The 26209-nt window shown below is 44.0% G+C and overlaps 2 protein-coding genes and 1 pseudogene across 3 annotated transcripts in view; 2 read left to right on the top strand and 1 right to left on the bottom strand.

The window, feature by feature from the left end:
• KDM5C (lysine demethylase 5C) overlaps window positions 1-13242 on the top strand; it is an 80114-nt gene extending 66872 nt beyond the window's left edge. Inside the window, exons 28-30 of the transcript XR_013412919.1 lie at window positions 7973-8061; window positions 10301-10438; window positions 12565-13242. The gene's annotated coding sequence lies outside the window, so the exon portion shown is untranslated. The remainder of the gene's footprint in view (window positions 1-7972; window positions 8062-10300; window positions 10439-12564) is intronic.
• LOC106995211 (uncharacterized) overlaps window positions 1-26209 on the bottom strand; it is an 85861-nt gene that overhangs the window by 18518 nt on the left and 41134 nt on the right. The gene's annotated exons all lie outside the window — the stretch shown is intronic.
• On the top strand, window positions 12540-13938 carry LOC106995212 (actin, cytoplasmic 2 pseudogene; annotated as a pseudogene). The gene has a single exon (XR_013412945.1). The product of XR_013412945.1 is annotated as an actin, cytoplasmic 2 pseudogene (transcript).

Below are 26209 nucleotides of genomic sequence, written 5' to 3'. Positions count from 1 at the left end.
TAGAAAAGTCCCTAAAATTCACCAGTATTTGTTGTTCCAAAAAGGTCCAAAAACAATAATGACCTCTGGGGTTTCTGCTCAACGCTCAAAGCTAATTGCAGTCACTCAGGTTTTACAGCTCACAGCTTCAGATCCTATCAACATTGTCTGTGATTCAGCTTAGGTTATAAATGTAGCCAGTTGCATAAAAACTGCTACAATTAGAAGTACACTAGACCCTGAACTGCTTAATTTATTTTTAAGACTTCAATAAGTTATTTGTTCTCGTACAGCTCCTTTTCATATTTCTCATATTCACTCTCTTTTTTTTTTTTTTTTTTGAGACGGAGTCTCGCTCTGTCGCCCAGGCTGGAGTGCAGTGGCCGGATCTCAGCTCACTGCAAGCTCCGCCTCCCGGGTTCAGGCCATTCTCCTGCCTCAGCCTCCCGAGTAGCTGGGACTACAGGCGCCCGCCACCTCGCACGGCTAGTTTTTTTTTTTTGTATTTTTTTAGTAGAGACGGGGGTTTCACCGTGTTAGCCAGGATGGTCTCCATCTCCTGACCTCGTGATCCACCGGTCTCGGCCTCCCAAAGCGCTGGGATTACAGGCTTGAGCCACCGCGCCCGGCCTCTCATATTCACTCTCACATACAACTTCCTGGGCCACTATCTCTAAGTAATGAGAAAGCAGACAAACTAATTGGTTCTGTTTCAGCAAGCTCAAGCGTCTCATGCACTTCTGCACCAAAATACTTCCGCCCTTACTCGCATGTTCCATTTATCTCGCAGTCAAGCTAGGGCTATATAATACAAGCCTGTCCTATTTGCCAGCATCTCCCTGGAGCCACACCTGTAGAAGGCTGTAACCCACGAGGTTTGGCTCCCGATGAAATTTGGCAAATGGATGTTACACACATAGCAACCTTTGGCAAGCTTAGCTATGTTCATGTGACTATAGACACTTATTCTCAAATGCTGCATGCTACATGCCAAATAGGTGAGACAGCTGGTCATGTACAGCAACATTGTCTGTCATTATTTGCTTATATGGGAATTCCTAAACAATTAAAAACTAACAGTGGACCCGCTTATACTAGTCATGCTTTTCAAAATTTCTTACAGCTTTGGGCTATAACCCATAAAACAGGAATTCCTTATAATCCTAGAGGACAAGGCATAGAGCAGGCACATCAAACATTATAATGCATGTTGAAAAGACAAAAGGGGGCATATGAGGCCAACTACCACCTCAATCAAAACTACATTTAGCCTTATTTACTGTAAATTTATTGACTCCTGGTACGGATGGTAAGACTCCAGCAAAAAGACACTGGCAAGTGTTAGAGGAAGAGGAAAGTTTATCCGAAAGTGTTATGGAAATCCCCAAAAGAAGGACAATGGAAAGGTCTGGTGGATTTACTGATGTGGGGAAGATGGTATGCTTGTGTGTTTACAGGAGATGGACAAACTGTGCATGCAATCATGGAACGGGAGACTGGAGGAACCCAGGATGGCCAACCATGGGCCTGGTCCCTCTGGTACGAGCCATGAGCCAGCTGAGCCTGAGTGCAAAGACGGAGAGAGGGCTGATAAGAGTCACGACACAGCTCTAATGCTACATTTTCTGTAAAATTTGATGGACCACCAATTGGATAATAAGAGTTGCCCAGCCTGGACTTATATTCTTTCCATTAACACATAAACAAAAAGGGGGATATGCAGGGAGCTGAAGGCCCGTGGGACGTAACCAACTCAGCATTTCGCTGGAGGCTATATGATCAAACAGCAAACTGTTTATCATGAATGCAGGATGTGGGCAAACTCACACTGTCCTGCCACCAAAAGGTTTGCTGAGGGACATCACTCCCTGATGGCTCCTTGAAGTTACCTATGGAGAAAATTAGCGCCTATTTAAAGGATGTAGTTCAAAGCCTGCTGTTCTCCAAGCAGCTTGTTTTGGCCCCAGCTTGTGCTGGCCCCACTGCCCTAGGTGTGTAGTTCAAACGGCCAACTGACACTTACCCGACAATCACACCCCCACCACCCCGCTATTTCGCTCTTTTGCCTAATAAATATGGAGGGCTGTGTAAAGCTCAGGGCCCTTGTCCACTAGAGGCAAGGTACCCCCTGACCCCTTCTTCCAAATATACTCTTTTGTCTCTTGTATTTTATTCCCATGTTCGCCCCCCTTCGTTCAGTCCAATAGAGACCAAACGTGGAAGGCAAACTATTTATAGCTCAGTATATATGTGCTTAAGTCTGTGTGAACAGAGAAATGCCTCCCGCAGTGTTTGAAAGTGTTAAGCTGATAATGTAACTAACAATTGCAGAGAGAACAAACATTCAGCTTGCCATACACCTCAAATTTGGAGAAATAAAGTTAATTTGGGCAAATCTACAAGTTTTCGTTCCCATATTATCATTGTTGTTTAATACTCACTGTACTTGTAGTTGAGACAAATAGGTGATACTGAATTTTATACTCTATTTTCTTTCTCATTAAAACATTGGCATCTTAGTGATATAGAAATTTGAGGTATAAAATTAAATGTAAAAGTTAATTTCAGCTTCATTATATATATATATTTTTTCTTTTCTTTTTTTTTTTTTTGAGATGGAGTCTTGCTTTGTCGCCCAGGCTGGAGTGCAGTGGCACTATCTCGGCTCACTGCAAGCTCCGCCCCCTGGGTTCATGCCATTCTCCTGCCTCAGCCTCCCAAGTAGCTGACACTACAGGCGCCTGCACCCATGCCCAGCTAATTTTTTGTATTTTTAGTAGAGATGGGGTTTTGCTGTGTTAACCAGGATGGTCTCGATCTCCTGACCTCGTGATCCACCCGCTTCGGCCTCCCAAAGTGGTGGGATTACAGGCGTGAGCCTCTGCATCCGGCCTCATTTCATATTTTGAAGCAATCTAGACTGTTGTAATGAATGTATGTCTGAACCTATAAGTCTTAAAGATTTCTTAATCTTCTAGAAGAAAAAATCTCCAAAGATCTCGCTCTTTGTCCAGAATAGCTGGCCATTATGCTTCTTTGAAAGGACAGGGCAGCAGGGCCAGCATGGTTTTTGGAGCACCAAGCAATGGAAATGGAGCACTTGAAGGGTGCCTCTTAGTAACATGAATTAGGAAATCTGTGTTGAGTACCTCGGTCTAAACAGTAAAACAAGCTGCCTGGAGAACGGCTGTACCTAATGACACTATAATGTACATTAGGCAGGCTGATCTCGAACTCTTGAGCTCAAATGATCTGCCTGCCTCGGCCTCCTCAATTACAGGCAGGTGTAACAGTTCCTTTCTACCAGATTTAATTATTTTCATATTTCCTGCAGGTTCTTCTTAAAAAGTAAACTATATTTTTGAACTGAAACTTGTTTTATACATGAATTTTTTTTAGATGTGATAAGGCTAAACTTGGCCAAAGTGTGTGCCTGAATTATGAGACTTTTTTATTAGTCGACCTGTGAAGGCTGAAATGGAATATATTGGTTTTCAAGGGGGTGGGGGTGGGGTTCCGGCATAGTATTGAATCTCAGGAAAAACTATGCTTTCATCTCTGATTCTGGGATTTCTAATCGTGTTGTCCACAATGAAGATAAATGCAGCAAATAAATCTAGCTTTCAGTATTCCTTAGTAAGTTTTACCTAAGCTCATTGCTCTAGGTTTTGATTACCTAAAGTAAGCTTGAGTAAAACTGAACCGACTTCAAGAATGCAGCACTTCTCAATCTTTAGCTCTTTGTTGGGAGAACTATACTTTATTGTTCATTATATTGCTATCACAACTTTGCTCTTTCATAATACAGGATAAACTGTTTACATGTTTGGAGCCTCAGAGTCTGTTAACCAAGACTGCAGAGTGTGTCAAGGAAAAATACACTTTCTTAATGGCATTTGTGTTTTCTTTGTGAAAAGTCAGTCACATAGTGTCAGTGTTAAGAAAGGGTCAAAGGTTTATAGGTTGCCCCCAAAGGCCATACTTTGAATTATAATTCTCATGGGTTTAAAGATGTAATTTTTTAAAGTCAGTGTTTTACCACCTAGTTATTTGATCTTGTCCAATTTTGTGTTTTTAAAAAGTGTAAAACTGGAAGGCAAAGAAAAAATACTATTTTCAGTAAATACGTTGTTTGGTCGTTATTAATAGAATGTAATGGGCCTTTGAGATCTTAAGTACTTATGTTACCTTTGTTATTCAAACGCTGAACTTAAGCAGTGAAATAATAGAAACTATTTGAAGGAAGTTATTAAGGGGTTTAACTATTTTAAGTCAATATTTAGCTTATTCATATTGGTTTCCTGAAGATGTCAGAATTTGTTTTCAGTGTAAGACAAATATTCAAAGGTAACAGATCAAGTTTAAAATGTAAATCCACTGTACGTATTATATTGATACCATCATTTTCAGGATGTACATAAGAGGACTGCGATACACAATTAGTAATCTCAGGGTTTTTCCCCATATATCTAAAATTTAGACTGTACTTATTTCTCTTTTAGTTCATCAATTTCTCTTAGCAAAATAAATTTAGTTTGGTATTTGATGTTCTATTAAAAACAATATTTCCAGGCTTGAGCCAGCTTAGAGACCTAGAATACCTTGAATGAAGGGGAGACTGAGTCTTCCTTAAGAACCCCAGAAAACTATCTAAAATCTATGCTGTATCTTTCAGCCTTCACCAAAGGGTACCTATAGCCTTTAACTAGGATAACTGCATTGAGGAAAAGGAAATAATCAGACCTTTTGGGAATTACTGGAGACAGGCTTTGACATTTACTCCAGGAGACCCAAAATATCACTGTGATCACGTCAGAATAGTGGCTTATGGAGGTTACAGTATGAACGGAATTTTAGCTCATGTCCATATCACAGTGGACCAAGTGGATACCCAATCCCGTGCTGTGGTTATTTCCCCAGTTCTAAAATGTGTAATTGAAACAGATATACTCAGCAGCTGACAATCCCACACTGGTTGTCTGACCTGTGGGGTGAGGGCTATTGTGGTGAGAAAGGTCAAGTGGAAGTCAATAGAACTGCCTCTACCTAGGAAAATAATATATCAAAAGCAATACCAGGTTCCTAGGGGACTGCAGAAATTAGTGCCAACATTAAGGACTTGAAAGATACAGGTGTGGTTGACAGAGCAGGAGTACTGCCATCTTGAACAAGCACTGTCATTTTAAAATTCACCTTAATAAAAAACTGCCTAAATCCAAAGGGCATCAGCGTAATGGCTAAGGTCAGCACGACCGTAAACCACAAACAACATCTCCAACCAGAAACACCCCGAACTCCTCCCCAACCAGAAACATGCTAGCCCTCAGATAAACCCCCTCTGGGTGGGAAGATGCCAGCCTCGAGATAAATCTCTTCTGGCCGGAAAGATGTCAGCCCAAAGATAACCTCCCCTCTGCCCAGAGACATTTTAACTCCACCGTAAAACTTCTCCCCCACACAGAAACATTCCAAGCTTGTAATAAGCCCCCTCACCCTAAAACCAATATATAACTCTTAGTCTGTAAGAGAAAGTGCTCCTGACTGAAATTGGCCAGAAGCCCCTCTCAGGTTTATTTTCTTAAAATAAATCTGTCTTTAACTGTTAAGCCACATTTTGTGTTTCTTTCCGCTTTAACTCTTACAGTGGTGATTCCCACCACATCCCCATTGAACCCTCCTATTTCTCCTGTGCGGAAGACAGATGGATCTTGGAGGATGACACTAGATTAAGTTTAACCCAGTGGTGTCTCTAATTGCAGCCACTGTGCCAGATGTGGTTTCACTGCTTGAGCAAATTAACACATCCCCAGGTACTTGGTATACAGCTATTGATCTGGCAAATGCCCTTTTCTCCATCCCTGTCCATAAAACCCATCAGAAGCAGTTTGCTTTCATTTGGAAAGGCCAGAAATACACCTTCACTGCCTACATTAGGGATACATCAACTCTCCAACACTATGTCATAATTTAGTTCACAGGGATCTTTTTTTTTTTTTTGAGACAGGGTCTCATTCTCTTACCCAGGCTGAAGTGCAGTGGCATGATCAGAGCACACTGCGGCCCCGACATCCCACGCTAAAACAATCTTCCCTCTTTAGCTTCCCGAGTAGCTAGAACCCCAGGCATGTATCACCACATGTGGCTAATTTTTAAAAATTTTTTTGTAGAAACAGGGTCTCAATACATTGCCCAGGCTGGTCTTAAACTCCTGGGCTCAAGCAATCCTCCTGCACTGGCCTCCCAAAGTGATGGGATTACAGGCATGAGCCACTGCACCCAGTGGCATCTTGATCATTTTTCCCTTTCAAGAGATATCACACTGGTCCATGATATCAATGAGATTATGGTGATTGGATTTAGTGAGAACTAGTACCTACTCTAGACATTGGTAAGATAATTGCATGACAAAGAGTGGAAAATAAATCCAAAAAAAACTCCAGGGACCTTCTACCTCAGTGAAATTCCTAGGGCTTCAGTGGTGTCGGGCATATTGAGATACTCCTTCTATTTGATTTTTTTTTTGTTTGCTTTTTTTGAGATGGAGTCTCACTCTTGTTGCCCAGGCTGGAGTGCAGTGGCACAATCTAGGCTCACTGCAACCTCTGCCTCTCGGGTTCAAGTGATTCTCCTGCCTCGGCCTCCCAAGTAACTGGAACTACAGGTGCGTACCACCATGCCCAGATAATTTTTGTATTTTTAGTAGAGACGGGGTTTCACCATGTTAGCCAGGCTGATCTCGAACTCCTGACCTCAAGCAATCTGCCTGCCTCGGCCTCCCTAAGTGCTGGGATTACAGGCATGAGCCACCATGCCCAGCTGATTTTTTAATTTTTTTGAGACAGAGTCTCGGTATGTTGTGCAGGCTGGTCTCAAACTCTTAAGATCAAGTGATCTGTCTGCCTTGGCCTCCCAAAGTGCTAAGATTACCGGCATGAACCATTGTGCCTGGCCAGAGATATTCCCACTAAAATGAAGGGTAAGTTGTTGCATCTGGGCCCTCCTAAAACCAAAAAATGAGGCACAACACCTAGTAGGGTGATATGGTTTGACTGTGTCCCCACCCAAATCTCACCTTGAATTGTAATCATCCCCACGTGTCAAGGGTGGGGCCAGGTGGAGCCAACTGAATCATGGGGCAGTTTCCCCCATACTGTTCTGTGGTAGCAAATAAGTCTCACGAGATCTGATGATTTTGTCAATGGGAGTTCCCCTGCAGAAGCTCTTGCCTGCCACTATGTAAGATGTGACTTTGCTCCTCATTCCCCTTCCACTACGATTGTGACGCCTCCTCAGCCATGTGGAACTGGGAGTCAATTAAATCTCTTTCCTTTATAAATTACCCAGTCTCAGATATGTCTTCATTAGCAGTGTGAAAACAGACTAATATGTAGGACCTCCTTGGATTTTGGAGGCAACATATTACTCATATGGCTTTGTTTCTCTGGCCTATTTATGAAGCGACCTGAAAAGCTGCTAGTTTTGAGTGGGCTCCAGAATAAGAGAAGGCTCTGCAACAGCTCCAGGATGCTCTACAAGCTGCTCTGCCACTTGAGGCATATGATCCAGCAGATCCAATGACAGTGGTGCTTGAAATGACAGTGGCATTTAGGGATGTTGTTTGGAGCTCTTGGCAGGCCCCCATAGGTGAACCACAGCTCAGGCCCTTAGGATTTTAGAGCAAAGACTTGCCATCTCCTGCAGATAACCACTCTCCTACTGAGAACAGCTCTTGATCTGCTACTGGGTTTTAGTAGAAACAACACTTGACCATAGGCCACCAAGTTACCATGTGACCTGAGCTGCCCATCATGATCTGGGTGTTATCTGACCCAGCAAGCCATAAAGTTGGGTGTGCACACCAGTGCTCCATCACCAAATGGAAGTGGTAAATATATGATGGGGCCTGAGCAGGCCCTGAAGGCACAAGCTACATGAAGAAGTGGCCCAAATGCTCATGGTTTCCACTCCTGATACACAGTCTTCTCTCTCCCAGTCTGCACCTGTGGCCTCATGGGGAGTTCCCAACAGTCAGCTGACAGAGGAAGAGAAGACTTGGGCCTGGTTTACAGATGGTTCTGCATGGTATGTAGGCACCACCCCAAAGTGGACAGCTGCAGCACTATCACCCCTTCCTAGGACATCCCTGAAGGACAGTGAAAGGAAATCCTCCCAGTGGGTAGAACTCCCAAGCAGTGCACCTAGTTGTTCTCTTTGCTTGGAAGGAGAAAGGGATAGATATGCAATCATATACTGATTTGTGGGGTGTGACGAATGGTCTGGTTAGATGGTCAGGGACTTGGGAGGAACATGTTGGAAAACTAGTGACAAGGAAATCTGAGGAAAAGGTATATGGATAGACTTCCTTATGTGGGTCAAAAAAAGTGAAGATATTTATGTCCCATGTGAATCCTCACCAAAGGTGACCTCAGCAGAGGAGGATTTTAAGAGTCAAGTGGACAGAATAATCATTTCTGTGAATACCAGTTAGCCTCCTTCCCCAGCTATCCCCTCATTGCCCAATGGGTTCATGAACAAAGTGGCCATGGTGCCAGGGATGGAGGTTATGCATGGGCTCAGCAACATGCACTCCCATTCATGAAAGCCAACCTATGACCACTGCTGAGTGTCTAATCTACCACCAGCAGAGACTATCACTGAGTTTCCAATATGGCATAATTCCTGGGGAGATCTGTCAGCTATCTGGTTGATTACTCTGGATTGCTTCCATCAGTAAGGAAGCAATGTTTTGTCCTTACTGGAACAGACACTCTAGATACTGGTTTGCCTTCCATGCACACAAAGCTTCTGCCTAAACTACCATCCATGGTCTTACAGAATTCCTTATCCACCATCATAATATTCCATACAGCATTGCTTCTGGTTAAGGAACTAACTTCACAGCCAAAGAAGTGCAGCAATGGGCCCATGCTCATGGAATTCACTGCTCTCATCATGTTCCCCACCATCCTGAAATAGCTGGCTTGAAAGAATGGTGGAATGGACTTTGGAAGACTCAGTTACAGTGCCAGCTAGGTTACAATACCTTGCAGGGCTAGGGTAAGATTCTCCAGAAGTCTCTATATACCCTGAATCTGTATCTAATATATGGTGTTGTTTCTCCCACAGCCAGGATTCACAGATCCATGAACCAATGGGTGGAAATCAATGGGTCCCCATCAACCCTAGTGACCCACTAGCAAAATTTCTCCTCCTGTTACAGAGACCTTTTGGTCTGCTAGCCTAGAGGTTTCAGTTCCAAAGGGAGGAATGCTTCCACCAGGAGACATGACGATTCCATTGAGCTAGAGTTTAAGGCAAAGAAGGGAGTTCTGGTGTTGGTTGGAGTGATTGATCCTGTCTACCAAGGGGAAACTGGACTACTACTCCACAATGGAGGGAAGGAAGAGTATTCTAGAATACAGGAAATCCTCTAGAGAATCTCTTAGTGTTACCATCCCTTATGACTAAGATCAATGGAAAATGACAACAACCCAATCTAGGCAGAACTACTAACAGATTTTACAGCAATGAAGGTTTGGGTTACCCTACCAGTAAAGAACTATGACTAGCTGAGTTGCTTGCTGAAGGTAAACAGAATATGGAATGGGTAGCGGAAGAAGGTAGTTATAAATATCAGTTATCATGTGACTAGTTACAGAAACAAGGGCTGCAATTGTCATATTTCCTCCTTATTTTGTTATGAATATATTTGTTTATATATATCAAATACTTATGTTTTCTTCCCTCTCTTATTCCCTTATCATGTAACATAAGGTGTATTGGCTTTAAATAATAGTATTTAAGAATTGTTAACTTTACATCATTGTATTTAAGTTACAGGATATCAAAGAAAAGAGTAAACATCAGTGAAGGACTTTACCTCTTTTGCTGGGGAAATGGTTAGTGTGCTTTCGGTTGTAGGCAGAATAGTTTTATCATGTTAGATGGAATTATGACCTTGTTATGGTCTTCATTTGACGATTAAATATGGTTTAAGGAGGTGTTATATGGGTGCCAAGTTCACAAGGCATGGATTTGTGATAGTTAATTAATTATGTGTCAACTTGACTGGGTCTTGGGGTACCCAGATATTTGGTCAAACATTATTCTGGGGTTTCTTTGGGGATGTTCCTGGGTGATAGGAACATAGGAACATTTAAATTGGTAGACTGAGTAAAGCAGATTGCTCTCCCTGATGTGGGTGGGCCTCACCCAATCAGTTGAAGGCCTGAATAGAACAAAAAGGATTACCCTCCGCGAAGTAAGAGTGAATTCTCCTGCCTGCCTTCAAACTAGAATATCAGCGTTTTCTTCCCTTCAGACTTAAGCGGAAACATCAGCTCTTCCTGGGTCTTGAGTCTGCCAGCCTTTGAACTGGAACTACACCATTGGTACTCCTGGGTCTTCCTCCTGACAACTCACCTTGCAGATATTGGGACTTGTCAACCTACACAATCATGTGAGTTGACTCCCTACAATGAATCTTTGTTTGTCTGTCTTTCTCTCTCTCTAGCTCGCTCTCTCATATATATCCTATTGATTCTGTTTCCCTGGAGAACCCTAATACAGATTTTAAAATAAATATTTGTATAAATTAAATTTACATGTTAGGTTCTAAAAAATTACTATTATTTAGAGATGGGGTCTAGTTATATTGCCCGAGCTTGAGTACAATGGCCCTTCATAGGCACAATCATTGTACGCCACAAACTCAAACTCCTGGGCTCAAGCAATCCTCTTGCCTCAGCCTCCTGAGTAACTGGGACTACAGGTGTGGGCCACCATGTTGGGCTCAAAAATTAATTTTGGCCAAGCATGGTGGCTTGTGCCTCTATCCCAGCACTTTGGGAGGCTGAGGCGGGAGGATTTCTTGAGGCCAGGAGTTCAAGACTAGCTCTGGCAACATAAAGAGATCCAGTATCTACCAAAAAGAAAAATTTTAAATGTTAAAAATTAATGTTTTAAATGTTCAAAAATTAATTTAAATTTTAATGCATTTAAAAATAAAACTTAAATGCATTAAGAGTGCTTTAAAATAAATTGCATTGAAACATTTTTAAAAACCCAGGTATAATCCTGAAATCTATAAATTCATCTATAGATCTATAGAACTTATAGATCTTGAAATCTATAAATTCACCTCACTCTACAATATGGATTAGAAGTACTTGAGACACAGAAAGACTAAGGCAGCTGCCTGGAGACTTGGATCTGGCTGAACTGAGATTTACATGGGAAAGATTAAATAGTAACTATTTTACATGAGAAAGATGAAAATTACATGAAATAAAGTATGTAAGGGACACTGGCTGATATATGCAAAATGGTCTACATATTTCAGAATAAAAACAGTATTCTTTAAAAAAAACACCCAGGTGTAATAAATATTCTCCAGTGGTTAATAAAAAGTCTAAAAATTCACAAAGTATTACACTCATGTATGGATTTTTTTTTTTTTCTTTTCTTTTGAGACAGAGTCTCACTCTATCACACAGGCTGGAGTACAGTGGTGCAATCTAGGCTGACTGCAACCTCTGCCTCCCAGGTTCAAGTCATTCTCCTGCCTCAGCCTACCGAGTAGCCTACCGAGTAGGTGGGATTACAGGCATGTACCACCATGCCCAGCTAATTTTTTTTTTTTTTTTTTTTTTTTTTTTTTTTTTTTTTGGAGACGGAGTCTCGCTCTGTCGCCCAGGCTGGAGTGCAGTGGCCAGATCTCAGCTCACTGCAAGCTCCGCCTCCCGGGTCTACGCCATTCTCCTGCCTCAGCCTCCCAAGTAGCTGGGACTATAGGCGCCCGCCACCTCGCCCGGCTAGTTTTTTGTATTTTTTAGTAGAGACGGGGTTTCACTGTGTTAGCCAGGATGGTCTCGATCTCCTGACCTCGTGATCCGCCCATCTCGGCCTCCCAAAGTGCTGGGATTACAGGCTTGAGCCACCGCGCCCGGCCCTAATTTTTGTATTTTTAGTAGAGATGGGGTTTCACCACATTGGCCAGGTTGGTCTCAAACTCCTGACCTCAGGTGATCCACTTGCCTCAGCCTCCCAAAGTGCTGGGATTACAGGCATGAGCCACTATGACCAGCCTGGACAGACTTTTTGTTTGTTTTTGAGACAGGGTCTGGTTCTGCTGCCCAGGCTGGAGTGCAGTGGCACAATCTCGGCTCACTGCAATCTCTGCCTCCTAGGCTCAAGCAATTCTCATGCCTCAGCCTCCTGGGTAGCTGGGACTACAGGCACGCACCACCATGCTTGGCTAATTTTTGAATTTTTAATAGAAATGGGGTTTCGCCATGTTGCCCAGGCTGGTCTCAAACTCCTGGCCTCAACTGATCCACCCACCTCGGCCTCACAAAGTGCTGAGATTACAGGCATAGCCACCGAGCCAAGGAATCAATTTAATTAAGTAATTCTCCTGCTATATGCTTTCTATTTTTTTTTAAAAGAAAATAATTCAGAATGAATTTCTATCAAAAATCAGTATTTGGCTAATTGTTAACTTCAAAATCCAGTAATACACTCACTTGCTGCCACCAGCCCGTACACCATGTCCTCCCACGGCTCTGCCGCCCCGCTCCTCCACAGGTTGCAATGGAAGAAGAGATCGCCACGCTCGTCATTGACAATGGCTCTGGCATGTGCAAAGCTGGCTTTGCTGGGGATGGATGGCCCCGGAGCTGTGTTCACCTCCATCATCTCCATCATCAGGCACCCCCCTGCACCAGGGGATGATGGTGGGCATGGGCCAGAAGGACTCCTACATGGGCCTCGAGGCCCAGAGCAAGCGCAACATCCTGACCCTGAAGTACCCTATCGAGCATGGCATCATCACCATCTGGGACGACATGGAGATCTGGCACCACACCTTCTACAACGAGCTGTGCATGGCCCTGGAGAAGCACCCGCTGCTGCTGACCGAGGCCCCCCAAATCCCAAGGCCAACAGAGACAAGATGACTCAGATCATGTTTGAGACCTTCAACACCCCAGCCACGTATGTGGCCATCCAGGCTGTGTTGTCCCTCTAAGCCTCTGGGCGCATCACTGGCATTGTCATTGACTCTGGAGACAGGGTCACCCACATGGTGCCCATCTACGAGGGCCATGCCCTCCCCCCATGCCATCCTGCGTCTGGACCTGGATGGCTGGGACCTGACCAACTACTTCATGGAGATCCTCACTGAGCTTCACCATCATGGCCAAGCAGATTGTGCGCGACATCAATGAGAAGCTGTACCACATCGCCCTGGACTTCGAGCAGGAGATGGACACTGCCACATCCTCCTCCTTCTCCCTGGAGAAGAGCTACAAGCTGCCTGACGGCCAGGTCAGGTCATCACCATCGGCAACAAGTGGTTCTGGTGTCTGCAGGCCCTGTTCCAGCCTTCCTTCTTGGGCATGGAATCCTGCAGCATCCACAAGACCACCTTCAACTCCATCATGAAGTGTGATGTGGACATCCGCAAAGACCTGTACGCCAACACAGTGCTGTCTGGCAGCACCACCATGTACCCTGGCATCACCGCCCTGGCATCCAGCACCATGAAGATCAAGATCATCATGCCCCCACAGCACAAGTACTCGGTGTAGATCGGTGGTTCCATCCTGGCCTCACTGTCCACCTTCTAGCAGATGTGGATTAGCAATTAGCTATGTATGACGAGTCTGGCCCCTCCATCGTCCACTGCAAATGCCTCTAAATGGACTGCAAGCAGATGTTCAGCGTTTGCTGCATGGGTTAATTCAGGAGTATAAATTTGCCCCTGGCAAATGCATAAACCTCATGCTAGCCTCACAAAACTGGAATAAGCCTTCAAAAAGAAATTTGTGGCCAGGTGTGGTGGCTCATGCCTGTGATCCCAGCACTTTGGGAGGCCTAGACGGGTGGATCACAAGGTCAGGAGTTCGAGACCGGCCTGGCCAACATGGTGAAACCCCGTCTCTCCTAAAAATACAAAAATTAGCCAGGCATGGTGGCATTCGCCTATAATCCCAGCTACTGGGGAGGCTGAGGCAGGAGAATCGCTTGAACCTGGGAGGCGGAGGTTGTGGTGAGCCGAGATTGTACCGCTGCACTCCAGCCTGGGCAACAGGAACAGGGTGAGACTCTGTCTCAAAAAAACAAAAAAACGAAAAACAAAAAACAAAAACAAACAAACAAAAAAACCACACACACACAAAGAAATTTGTCCTTGAAGCTTGTATCTGATATCAGCACTGCATTGTAGACTTGTTGCTGATTTTGACTTTCTATTCAAGTTATAATCAAGTTAACTGTTCCCCTTGGTATGTGTTTAATACCCTGTACATGTCTTTGATTTCAACCTTTAGTACATGTGGCTTGGCCACTTTGTGGCTGAGGTAAGAATGTGCTTGTGGAAGACAAGTCTGTGGCTTGGTGAGTCTGCGTGGCCAGCAGTCTCCAATATGTGCAGGGTATTAATGTGTCAGGGCTGAGTGTTCTGGGATTTCTCTAGAGGCTGGCAAGGGCTCCTGAACCAGTTGTTTCTGTCCTTCTGGTCTGTCCGAGTTGGAAAGTCCAAGCCATAGGACCCAGTTTCCTTTCTTAGCTGATGTTTTCCTGCAAGAACAGTTACTTGCCTTGAGTTGGAAGCGGTTTGGATTTACACCTGTAGATATATTCATCCTTTTAATTTATGTAAGGTTTTTTTGTACATAATTCTCAATTCTTTAAAGAGATGACAACGAATTTTGGTTTTCTACTGTTATGTGAGAACATTAGGCCCCAGCAACACGTCATTGTGTAAGGAAAAATAAAAGTGCTGCCGTTAAAAAAAAAAAATCCAATAATAGAGAGTGGGAGAAGGAGAAATTGGGGAGAGGGAGAGCAAGAAAGAATGAGGGACAGAGAGAAAGAAAAAAGGAAAGAGGAAGGGAGGAAGGGAAGATAAGAGAATGGGGTAAATAACAACTAAGAAAATGAAATCAGTTATGTTCCTTTAAAGCAGCGCCTAATAATAGATGCTGATTCTAATAATAAAAGATACAGCTTCCATGTTACCAGAAAAAATTGTGAAAAGAGCAGATTGAATCTAATAAGTGTTTAAATACTACACATACGCACACCAACAAAGTATCTTGATGAGCAGGAGCAAGGCAAAAATCAGGTTAAGTCGAATGATTCCCACAGAAGGTCAGAGAAGTGCTATATACTGCAGCCCCTCACAGCTCCTCTCTGGTAGTAGGAACCACACACTAGATCTTGCACTGGACCAAGATGTTCAAAAAGGGAACTGTGTGAAACACCACACTGTTCAAATAAAATTTCAAAATAATTTTATTTTACTTATTTGCTTTTGTTGCCCAGGCTAGAGTGCAATGGCGCAATCTCGGCTCCCTGCAACCTCCAGCTCCCGGGTTCAAGTGATTCTCCTGTCTCAGCTTCCTGAGTAGCTGGGATTATAGGCGTGCACCACCACGTCTGGCTAATTTTGTATTTTTAGTAGAGACGGGGCTTCATCATGTTGGTCAGGCTGGTCTCGAACTCCTAACCTCGAGTGATCCACCTGCCTCAGCCTCCCAAAGTGCTGGGATTACAGGCGTGAACCACCATGCCTGGCCTTCAAAATAATTTTAAACTGGAAAAACACAGTTGCAAATGTTAGAGATACTTTAAAAACATTTATAATTATTTTAAAAATTATAACTATTGATAACTCTCACCCCTGGAACTGAAATGCAGCACTGTAGGGTACCTGGGCACACAGGCTAGGAAACTATGAGAGAAGACTTGTGCTTTTTTTGCCCTTGGAAACTTCTAATTTGGAGGGACATACATTTTGTTTTTGCCCTTTTTGTGCTTAATGCTGTGATGAACACCCTTGCATATGGCCCCTTATATATCTGTGTACTTCCCTGGGATTTATTGTACCCAGGAACAGAATTGTTGGGTCATACAGTAAATGCATTTACTTTTTTTTTTTTTTGAGACAGAATCTCACTCCGTTACCCAGGCTGGAGGGCAGTGGTGTGATCTTGGCTCACTGCAACCTCTGCCTCCCGGGTTCAAGCGATTCTCCTGCCTCAGCCTCCTGAGTAGCTGGGATTACAGGCATGCACCACCACATCCAGCTAATTTTTGTATTTTTGGTAGGGACAGGGTTTCGCCATGATGGCCAGGCTGGTCTGGAACTCCTGAGTGACCTCAGGCTCTCCACTTGCCTCAGCCTCCCAAAGTGCTGGGACTGCAGGCGTGAGCCACCGCACCTGGCCCAGTAAATGCATATCTAATTTGACAAGGTACTTCCAGACAGCTCTTCGGAATAGCTGCCCTAGTCCACACTCCCATTAGCCATGCAGGAGGGTTTGTAGGTCCTTACACCCCCACCGCCACTTGGCATTACCCTGCTTCTTAAATTTGTCGGGCTGATAAAGTGATACCTCACTGTTATTTTAATTCCTCAGATTTGCAAAGATCTTGAACACCTCATCATATACTGCTGGCTTTTCAAATTTCTTCCTCTGCAAATTGCTTATTGTGTGCTTTGGCTAATTTTCTATTGGCATTGCTGTCTTCTTCTCCTTCTTTCTTCCTTCTTCTTTTGTCCTTCCCCTTCCTTCTTCCCCTTCCTCATCCTCCTCCTTTCTCCTTCCTCCTCCTCCTTCTTCCTCCTCCTTCTTTTGTTTTGTTTTTAAAAACAGGGTCTCGCCTGTCACCCAGGCTGGAGTGCAGTGGCATGACCACAGCTCACTGTAACCTCAAACTCCTGGGCTCGTGTGATCCTCCCGCCTCAGCCTCCCAAGTAGCTAGGATGACTGGCATGTGCCACCACAACCAGGTAATAAAAAATTTTTTTTTTTTCTAGAGACAGGGTCATGTTGTATTGTCTGGCCGGTCTCAAACTCCTGGCCTCAAGCAATCCTCCTGCTTCGGTCTCCCAAAGTACTGGGATTATAGGTGTAAATCATTACACCCAACCTCTCTTCTTGCTGATTCACAGGAAATCTTTTTATATTCTAGGTATCAAATCCCTTGTTGGTTTATACATTGCAAATATCCTCTCCCAATCTGCATATTATCTCTTACTTTTGTCCATAGTGTCTTTTATTGAGCATAAATCCTTAATTTTGCTATAATCCAATCATCTCTTCAGCATATGGGTTATAGTCTTAAAATTTTGTCCAAGCCCCTAGGTCACAGACATCTCCCTACAATTTCTATTAACATTACAGTTTTATTTTCACATTGAGGTCCTCAATCTACCTAGAATCCTTTTTTTTTTTTTTTTTTTTTTGAGATGGAGTCTCGCTCTGTCACCCAGGCTGGAGTACAGTGGCACGATCCTGGCTCACTGCAATCTCTGCCTTCTGAGTTCAAGCGCTTCTTCTGCCTCAGCCTCCTGAGTAGCTGGGACTACAGGCACATGCCACCACATTCGACTAATTTTTTGTATTTTTAGTAGACATGGTGTTTCGCCATGTCTGGTTGACCAGGCCAGTCTCGAACTCCTGACCTCAAGTGATCCGCCCACCATGACCTCCCAAAGTGGTGGGATTACAGGCGTTGAACACCATGCCCGTCCCCTAGAATACATTTTTGTACATGTCATGAGGAAGGGATCCAGTTTTATTGTTCTCTGTCATGAGCCAGTTTTCTCAACACCTTTAACTAAGCAACTGTCCTTTCTCCCTTGATTTGTTATACATTAGGTTTTTACATACACGTGTCTGTATCTATGCTGTTGTATTGGTCTACTTTTCTGTTTCTGTGCCAATGACACATTGTTTATATTTCTAAATTCAAAGAAACAAAGGCCGGACGGGGTGAGTCACGCCTGTAATCCCAGCACTTTGGGAGGCTGAGGCGGGCAGATCACCTGAGGTCGGGAGTTCAAGACCAGTCTGACCAACATGGAGAAACTCCATCTCTACTAAAAATACAAAATTACCTGGGCATCCCAGCTATGGGTTCAAGTGATACTCCTGCCTTGGCCTCCCGAGCAGCTGGGATTACAGGCATGCGCCACCATGCCTGGCTAATTTTTGTATTTTTGGTAGAGACGGGGTTTCTCCATGTTGGTCAGGCTGGTCTCTAACTCCCGACCTCAGGTGATCCACCCACCTCGATCTCCCAAAGTGCTGGGATCCCAGCTATTCAGGAGGCTGAGGCAGGAGAATCACTTGAACCCAGGAGGCGGAGGTTGTGGTTAGCCGAGATCGTGCCATTGCACTCCGGCCTGGGCAACAAGAGTGAAACTCCGTCTCAAAAAAATAAATAAATAAAAATAAATTCAAAGAAGAAAGAAATAAGGCAGAAATAAAATAGAGAACAAAAGACAGCAGTGAAAATCAAGCAAACCAAAGCAGATTCTTTGAAAAGACTAATAAGAGAGACAGGCTTCTGGCCAGTGATCAAGAAAAAAACAGAAAATTAAAAAACCAAGATACAGGCCAGGCACGGTGGCTCACGCCTATAATCCCAGCACTTTGGGAGGTCGAGGTGGGTGGATCACCTGAGGTCGGGAGTTAGAGACCAGCCTGACCAACATGGAGAAACCCCGTCTCTACCAAAAATACAAAAATTAGCCAGGCATGGTGGCGCATGCCTGTAATCCCAGCTACTCGGGAGGCCGAGGCAGGAGTATCACTTGAACCCATGAGGCGGAGGTTGCGGTGAGCCAAGATCATGCCATTGCACTCCAGCCTGGGCAACAAGAGTGAAACTCCGTCTCAAAAAAATAAATAAATAAAAATAAATTCAAAGAAGAAAGAAATAAGGCAGAAATAAAATAGAGAACAAAAGACAGCAGTGAAAATCAAGCAAACCAAAGCAGATTCTTTGAAAAGACTAATAAGAGAGACAGGCTTCTGGCCAGTGATCAAGAAAAAAACAGAAAATTAAAAAACCAAGATACAGGCCAGGCACGGTGGCTCACGCCTATAATCCCAGCACTTTGGGAGGTCGAGGTGGGTGGATCACCTGAGGTCGGGAGTTAGAGACCAGCCTGACCAACATGGAGAAACCCCGTCTCTACCAAAAATACAAAAATTAGCCAGGCATGGTGGCGCATGCCTGTAATCCCAGCTACTCGGGAGGCCGAGGCAGGAGTATCACTTGAACCCATGAGGCGGAGGTTGCGGTGAGCCAAGATCATGCCATTGCACTCCAGCCTGGGCAACAAGAGCGAAACTCTGTCAAAAAACAAACAAACAAACACCAAGATATAGAATGATAAGGGGGACAATAATAGGGAAAAAATATATATATATATTTTTTGAGACGGAGTTTCTCTCTTGTTGCCCAGGCTGGAGTGCAATGGTGCGATCTCAGCTCACCGCAACCTCCACCTCCAGGGTTCAAGCGATTCTCCTGCCTCAGCCTCCTGGAGTAGCTGGGATTACAGGCATGTGCTACCACGCCCGGCTGATTTTGTATGTGTTTTAGTAGAGATGGGCTTTCTCCATGTTGGTCAGGCTGGTCTCGAACTCCCCACTTCAGGTGATCTGCTTGCCTTGGCTTCCCAAAGTGCCGGGATTACAGGCGTGAGCCACTGAGCCTGACCAGAAAAATAGAATTTTTAAAAGTGAAGAATTATGAATGACATGCCAATGAATTTAAAAACCTAGATGAAAATAAATGATACATTCTTAGAAAAATACACCATGCTAAAAATGGCACAAATAGAAAGGTCTTGAATAGTCCAGTAAGTATTAAAGAAATAAAAATGGTAATCAAAAGAACTGTTCTCTCTCAAAACCCCAGTGGGTTTTGTAGGTGAGCTGTAGCAAACTTTCAAGGTATAGTTAATTCCAATCATATGCATAATAAATAACAAAAGTAAAACCTATTTTTTTTTTTTTTGAGGTTAGTGTAACCTAAATTATAAAACTGGATAGGAGAACCCAAGAAAAGAAAATCCTAGGGCCACTTATAAAACAAAAATCTCCCCTCAAGAGTTAGCTAACAGACACTAATACTGCATTCAAAAATACAGATTATGACCCAGTGGAGTTTACTCCAGGAATATAAGAATGTTATGGTTCAGGCTATGTGCTGTGGCTCACACCAGTTATCACAGCACTTTAGGAGGCCAATGCAGGAGTTTCACTTGAAGCCAGGAGTTCAAGATCAGCCTGGGCAACCTAGCAAAACCCGCATCTCTACAAAAACAAAAATAAAAAATTAGCCAGGTGAGGTGGCAGGCATCTGGAGTCCTAGCTGCTCTAGCCTGCGTGACAGAGCAAGACCTTGTCTCTTTAAAAATAAAAAAAGAGAATGTTATGGTTCAACATCAATAGTATACTAATGTGGCCAGGTGCAGTGGCTCATGTTTATAATCCCAACAATTTGGAAGGCTGAGATAGCAGGATTGCTGGAGCCCAGGAGTTTGAGACTAGCCTGGGCAACATAGTGAGACGTTCTACTAAAAATACAAAATTAGCCGGGTGTGGTGGCACATGCCTGTAATCCTAGCTACTCGGGAGGCTGAGGCAGGAGAACCGTTCAAACCCAGGAGACGGAGGTTGTGGTGAGCCGAGATTGTGCCATTGCACTCCAGCCTGGGCAACAAGAGCGAAACTTCATCTCAAAAAAAAAAAAGAAAAAAAAATATACATATATATTTATATATATATGCTGGGTGTGGTGGCTCTCGCCTCTAATCTCAGCTACTTGGGAGGCTGAGGCAGGAAGATCCCTTGAGCCCAGGAGTCCGAGGCTGCAGTGAGCCATGATCATGTCACTGCACTCCAGCCTGAGCGACAGAGTGAGACCCTGCCTAAAAATGAAACAAACAAACAAAAAAACCCAAAAAAACCAAAACCAAACAAACAAAAAACAAGGCCGGGAACGGTGGTTCACGCCTGTAATCTCAGCACTTCGGGAGGCTGAGGCAGGCGGGTCACCTGAGGTGAGGAGTTCAAGACCAGCCTGGCCAACATGGTGAAACCCCATCTCTAGTAAAAATACAAAAATCAGCCGGGCGTGATAGTTTACACCCATAGTCCCAGCTACTCGGGAGGCTGAGGCAGGAGAATCACTTGAACCCGGGAGGCAGAGGGTGCAGTGAACTGAGATTGTGCCATTGCACTCCAGCCTGGGCGACAAGAGCAAAGACTCGGTCTCAAATAAACAAACAAACAAAAAGAAACAAACTATCTGTTGCTGATGGTGGGTGAAAACAGAGTTTTGGGGAATTGGGATGTCCTAAGACAGAGAAATAGTGTCGGTCAGGTCAACCCCAAAGAAGCCTGAACTGGATTCACAGAGGGGATGATGGTGGATTCAGAAGTCTGGGATGAACAGGGGTGACATATGTTCACTAATGTGGTGTGGGTCCTGATCATGATGGCAGACCCATCTGCTCTTAGAAATAAATGTGGCTGACTTTCTTACCAGGAGGATAGGGCTGCTGTATAAACTGTGGGTTGGCATTAAGACACCCAGTTTAGGCCGGGCGCGGTGCCTCAAGCCTGTAATCCCAGCACTTTGGGAGGCCGAGACGGGCGGATCACGAGGTCAGGAGATCGAGACCATCCTGGCTAACACGGTGAAACCCCGTCTCTACTAAAAAATACAAAAAACTAGCCGGGCAAGGCGGCGGGCGCCTGTAGTCCCAGCTACTCGGGAGGCTGAGGCAGGAGAATGGCGTGAACCCGGGAGGCGGAGCTTGCAGTGAGCTGAGATCCGGCCACTGCACTCCAGCCTGGGCGACAGAGTGAGACTCCGTCTCAAAAAAAAAAAAAGAAAAAAAAAAAAAAAAAAGACACCCAGTTTGAGGAGGACATTGATGATAGGCTCATTTTCCTCTTCTGCCAGTATGGAAAGTGGACACTAGGGCTAGAAGATGGCAACAGGTGCTGTGTGATTTTGATTTTAACGGGAGCATCCTAAGCAGCTGCCCTCCCTTGTTAAAGTCAGCTGTCCACAAGTTGGCTGGGACTTCAGGAAGGGCTTAACCCATAAAGATAGTTACTGTGGGTCACACCAGGGTGACACAAATGGCATGCGGAGATCCGGTGATACTCCAACTGGCCTGCAGCACATTACTACGTTTAGTTTGCAAGGAACATGTCTATCTGATACATCAGTAGACGTACAAGGTTAGGCAGGAAGGCACATACCTCAGTGAAGCATCCTATGGTAACAGAAAGCCATTTCAAAAGATAAGAACTAACTAACTAACATGATCTCAACTAAAACTGCAGCCCACAGCAGATCTGGCGAGGCAACCTGAGTGCAGAGACAAGGCAGAATACGTGACCTCAGTGTTGAGGGGAAATGTCCATTTGCTCATCAGTGGAGATAGGGACACTAGGATTAGGGGACAAAAGGAGGAAGAGTGTGGCTAGGGGTGATCCAAGCAGACTCAATATAACCCCCATGATTCTTTTGTAGTCTAAGGATGGCTGAGGTTAAATCAAACACATTTTTCCAACAGCCAGGTTTTTGTTTGTGTTGAAGCTACAGAGGCAATTTCCAAGACATGGTTCAACATGGGGCTGTACTTCTAAGGTATGAAGGTTTGGTCTTTTGCTCTTGTAGGGACATGAGTTCAGTCCCCTGCTTTCTCCACTGGGTTTTGAGTTTTACTGTGAAATGGGCTAATGAACCGACGGCCCCATCTGAATCCTTTAGGAATGTTGGGAAGCAATCCTGCCAAAACTTTGGAGAAATGACCAACTTTTGAAGGAGCCTTCAAAATCCTTCACCTCAGAAAACTTTCTGTTGCAATGATTTACTTGATTATAATAATCTTTTGGGTACTCAGGTGATTTAAGTTTGTACCTGTTGGTTTTGGATCAATCAGATTTATTAGGTCCGGTTTCTTGATCATGTTCAGTATTTATTTTTCCTTTGAATCTCAGGTGCAGAAGGTGGAGGAAGCTATACTCTACTGGTCATGTTACATTGTTATCTTTGATCAGTAAAATGCGTATCTTTTAATTTACTTATTCATGTATTTACTCTACTTTACCTTCATTCCTCACTCCCGTTTCCAACACCCTCCCCCTCATAGGCAGATATTCCAATGTGATTATTGTCATTCTCTTTGATTCTATGTGTTCTGATAAATGCAAATATTATCGGGTTTGAAATCTCTTTGTGTTGCTTTCAAACTTTTAAATGTATTCAACATAGAAAAAAGTTCTGAAAACTTCCATGTTCAGTTTAAAGACATATAAGAAAACACCCATCTACCCACCAGCTGGCTTAAGAACTAGAACATTATAGAGTTTGAGAAGCCAACTGTGGATCCCTCATCTCCTTCCCCTGCCCAGAAGAAACCACTACCTTGACCTTTATGTTCTCATTTCCTCAATTTTTGCAAAAAAAAAAAAAAAATTCTTTCTTTTTTTTTTTTGAGACAGAGTTTCACTTTTGTTGCCCATGCTGGAGTGCAATGACACGATCTCAGCTCACTGCAAAACCTACCTCCTGGGTTCAAGTGATTCTCCTGCCTCAGCCTCCTGAGCAGCTGACATTACAGGCACATGCCACCACGTCCGGCTAATTTTTGTATTTTTAGTAGATACGGGATTTCTCCATGTTGCCCAGGCTGGTCTCGAACTCCTGACCTCAGGTGATCCGCCCGCCTCGGCCTCCCAAAGTGCTGGGATTATAGGCATGAGTCACTGTGCCTGGCCTGCTTTTGAGAAAATTTTACCTCCCATGTATGTATCACTGAACAAGGTATTGTTTTGTTTTGAAAACCAAATGGCAAGCATGCATCTGGCTGGTGGGAAGGGGCAGTATTGGTATAATTAGGTGAAGAGTCCAGGAGAGGATAAGCTGAAGAGAATCTCTCAGTCATAGTGAGTCTGGCTTCAATTTCCCTAAGAGTTTACAAGAGCTGCTTCTGGGGAAGTCAGAGGGTAAGGTTCTAAATGAGGCCAGGAAAATACACCCATGTCTCAGCATAGTCAGGGCACTAGCAGGACTGTTGTGCGGACCAGAAATTAGTTACCATATGGTCTGGTTACCATATGGTTTGATGGGGAGTGGGCCGCTCTAACTCTTTACTTCCAAACTCTGTGACCAGCCCCCACCCTTAATAGTAGATCACAGCAGGCAACTTCTGTGGGGTGAAATGCATGTCCACACCTGCTCCAGGCAGCTGCAGTGCTGGTGGGAGGGTGTGCAGGAGCCGCAGCAGCACGTACTCAAAACCAGCCGAGTACAGATCGTCTGAGCCAGGCTCACCTGGGCATTCTGACCTCAGGTTAACAGAGTGTAGGTGTGGCTGTTTCCTCCTCAGTGGAGTAGACTCTAAAGGATGAATGCCATGGGGAGTGGGTGACTAGGCCAAGGGAACAGACACTTTCTGCTTGTTTTTTCCTCCTCCCCTCTTTCTTTTTTCTTTTCTTTTCTTTTTTTTTTTTCTTTTTGACAGGGTCTCACTCTGTCACCCAGGCTGGAGTGCAGTGATGCAATCTCGGCCCACTGCAGTCTCAGACTCCTGGGCTCAAGCGATCCTCCCACCTCAGCCCCTCTGGTAGCTGGGACCACAGGCATGCACCACCACATTTGGCTAATTTTGTATTTTTTGTAGAGATGAGAACTCACTATGTTGCTCAGGCTGGAATTGAACTCCTAGGCTCAAGCGATCTGCCCACCTCGGCCTCTCGAAGTGCTGGGATTACAGGTGTGAGCCACTGTGCCTGGCAATTCCACCGCTTTCTTGTTTTATTTATTCCCTGTCATCCACGCTCCCATTCCTCCCCTCTCCCTGACATAGGCATTTTTCAAAAGTGTTTAACTTACATCCATTTGTGTGCATTTCTGTAAGGTGTGTATTTGGTGTATATGTGCATATATTTGTAACTTTTGAGTAGTATTGTTATACGGTTCATTCTTTTTCACTCAGTGCTATGTGTTGAAGATCATCGTGTTGCCCTGTGTACATCTAACTCACTGGTGTAAAGGTTAAGAGGTCCTCTGTGGAGTGCACCCATCACTATTTCCCTGTGTATGCCCCTGGTGATGGACACCCAGCATGCCTTCGACTTCCCACTGTTGCAAACCACACCATAATGAACATTCTTCTACATGACCCTTTATGGACCTGTGTGAGAATTTATTTGGAGGGCCCATGGGGATAGTGTCACATTCATCTCTGGGATGGCTGCCAAAGTCCCCACTCCCAATGCAAGAGGGTCCCTATGCCCCCATATCCCCACTAAAGGACTTGGCATGATCCAGCTTTTTAAAATTTTGTCTGTTTGTGAAATCTAAAGTAAAATCTCACTGTAGTTTTATTTTAGACTTTTCTGTTAATACATTTGAACGTCTTTTATTAGGCTTGTTAGCTTTTTGGGTTTTCCACTTCAGGAAATTGCTTGCTCATATCCTTTGTAGACCTGTTTGCAACTGGAGGCCCTGTCACTGTTTTTCCTCTCTATATGTGCTCCACTGATAATCCTAATTCTCTGGGAAAGCTGAACCCTACCCAGGGTTTCTACACACTGTACCAGGCACTGTAGTGTCTTTCCATAGGAATTTTAGGATCAGGTTGTCAATTTCTGCAAAAAGCCTGCTGAGATTTTTATAGGAATGACATTTAATCTATGGATCAATTTGGGGAGAATTGACATTATAACAATACTAAGTTTTCCAACCCACGAATGTTTTTCATTAATTTGGCTCCTCTTTCTCTCAGCAATACAAGTGTATAGGTCTCCCACATCTTTTGTGAGATTTATTCCTAAGTCACATTTTTAGATGTTATTGTAAATGGTATTTTAAAATTTTCTGTACCCAATTGTTCATTGCTAGTATATGGATATACAACTAATTTTTGTATATTGCTCTTATAACCTGCAACTTGTTGGATTCACTTATTAGTTCTAGTAGGGTTTTATTTTTGGTGGACTCAGTTGGATTTTCTACATAGATGATCACATTTTCTGTAAATACAGTTTTACTTCTTCCTTTCCAATTTGGATGCCTTTTGCTTCTTTTTCTTGCCTGACTGCACTGCCTAGAACCTTCAGTATAATGCTGAATAGAAGTGGTGAGAGTGGACATCTCTGTTTTGTTTCTGATCTTGGGGGGAAAGCACTCAGTTTTCACCAGTAAATATAATGTTAGCTGTGGGTTATTTTGCAGATGCCCACATCAGATTGAAGAAGTTCCCTTCTATTTCTCATTTGCCAAGAGTTTTTGTTTTTTAAACTCGGGAATGGATGTCAGATGTTGTCAAATGCTTTTTCTGCATTTATTGCAATAATCATATGGGTTTTCCTTTTTGGTTTGTTAATATGTTGAATTG

Source organism: Macaca mulatta, chromosome X, assembly GCF_049350105.2.
Source record: "Macaca mulatta isolate MMU2019108-1 chromosome X, T2T-MMU8v2.0, whole genome shotgun sequence".
Classification (NCBI taxonomy): domain Eukaryota; kingdom Metazoa; phylum Chordata; class Mammalia; order Primates; family Cercopithecidae; genus Macaca; species Macaca mulatta.
This window is presented reverse-complemented; position numbering and strand designations above follow the sequence as displayed.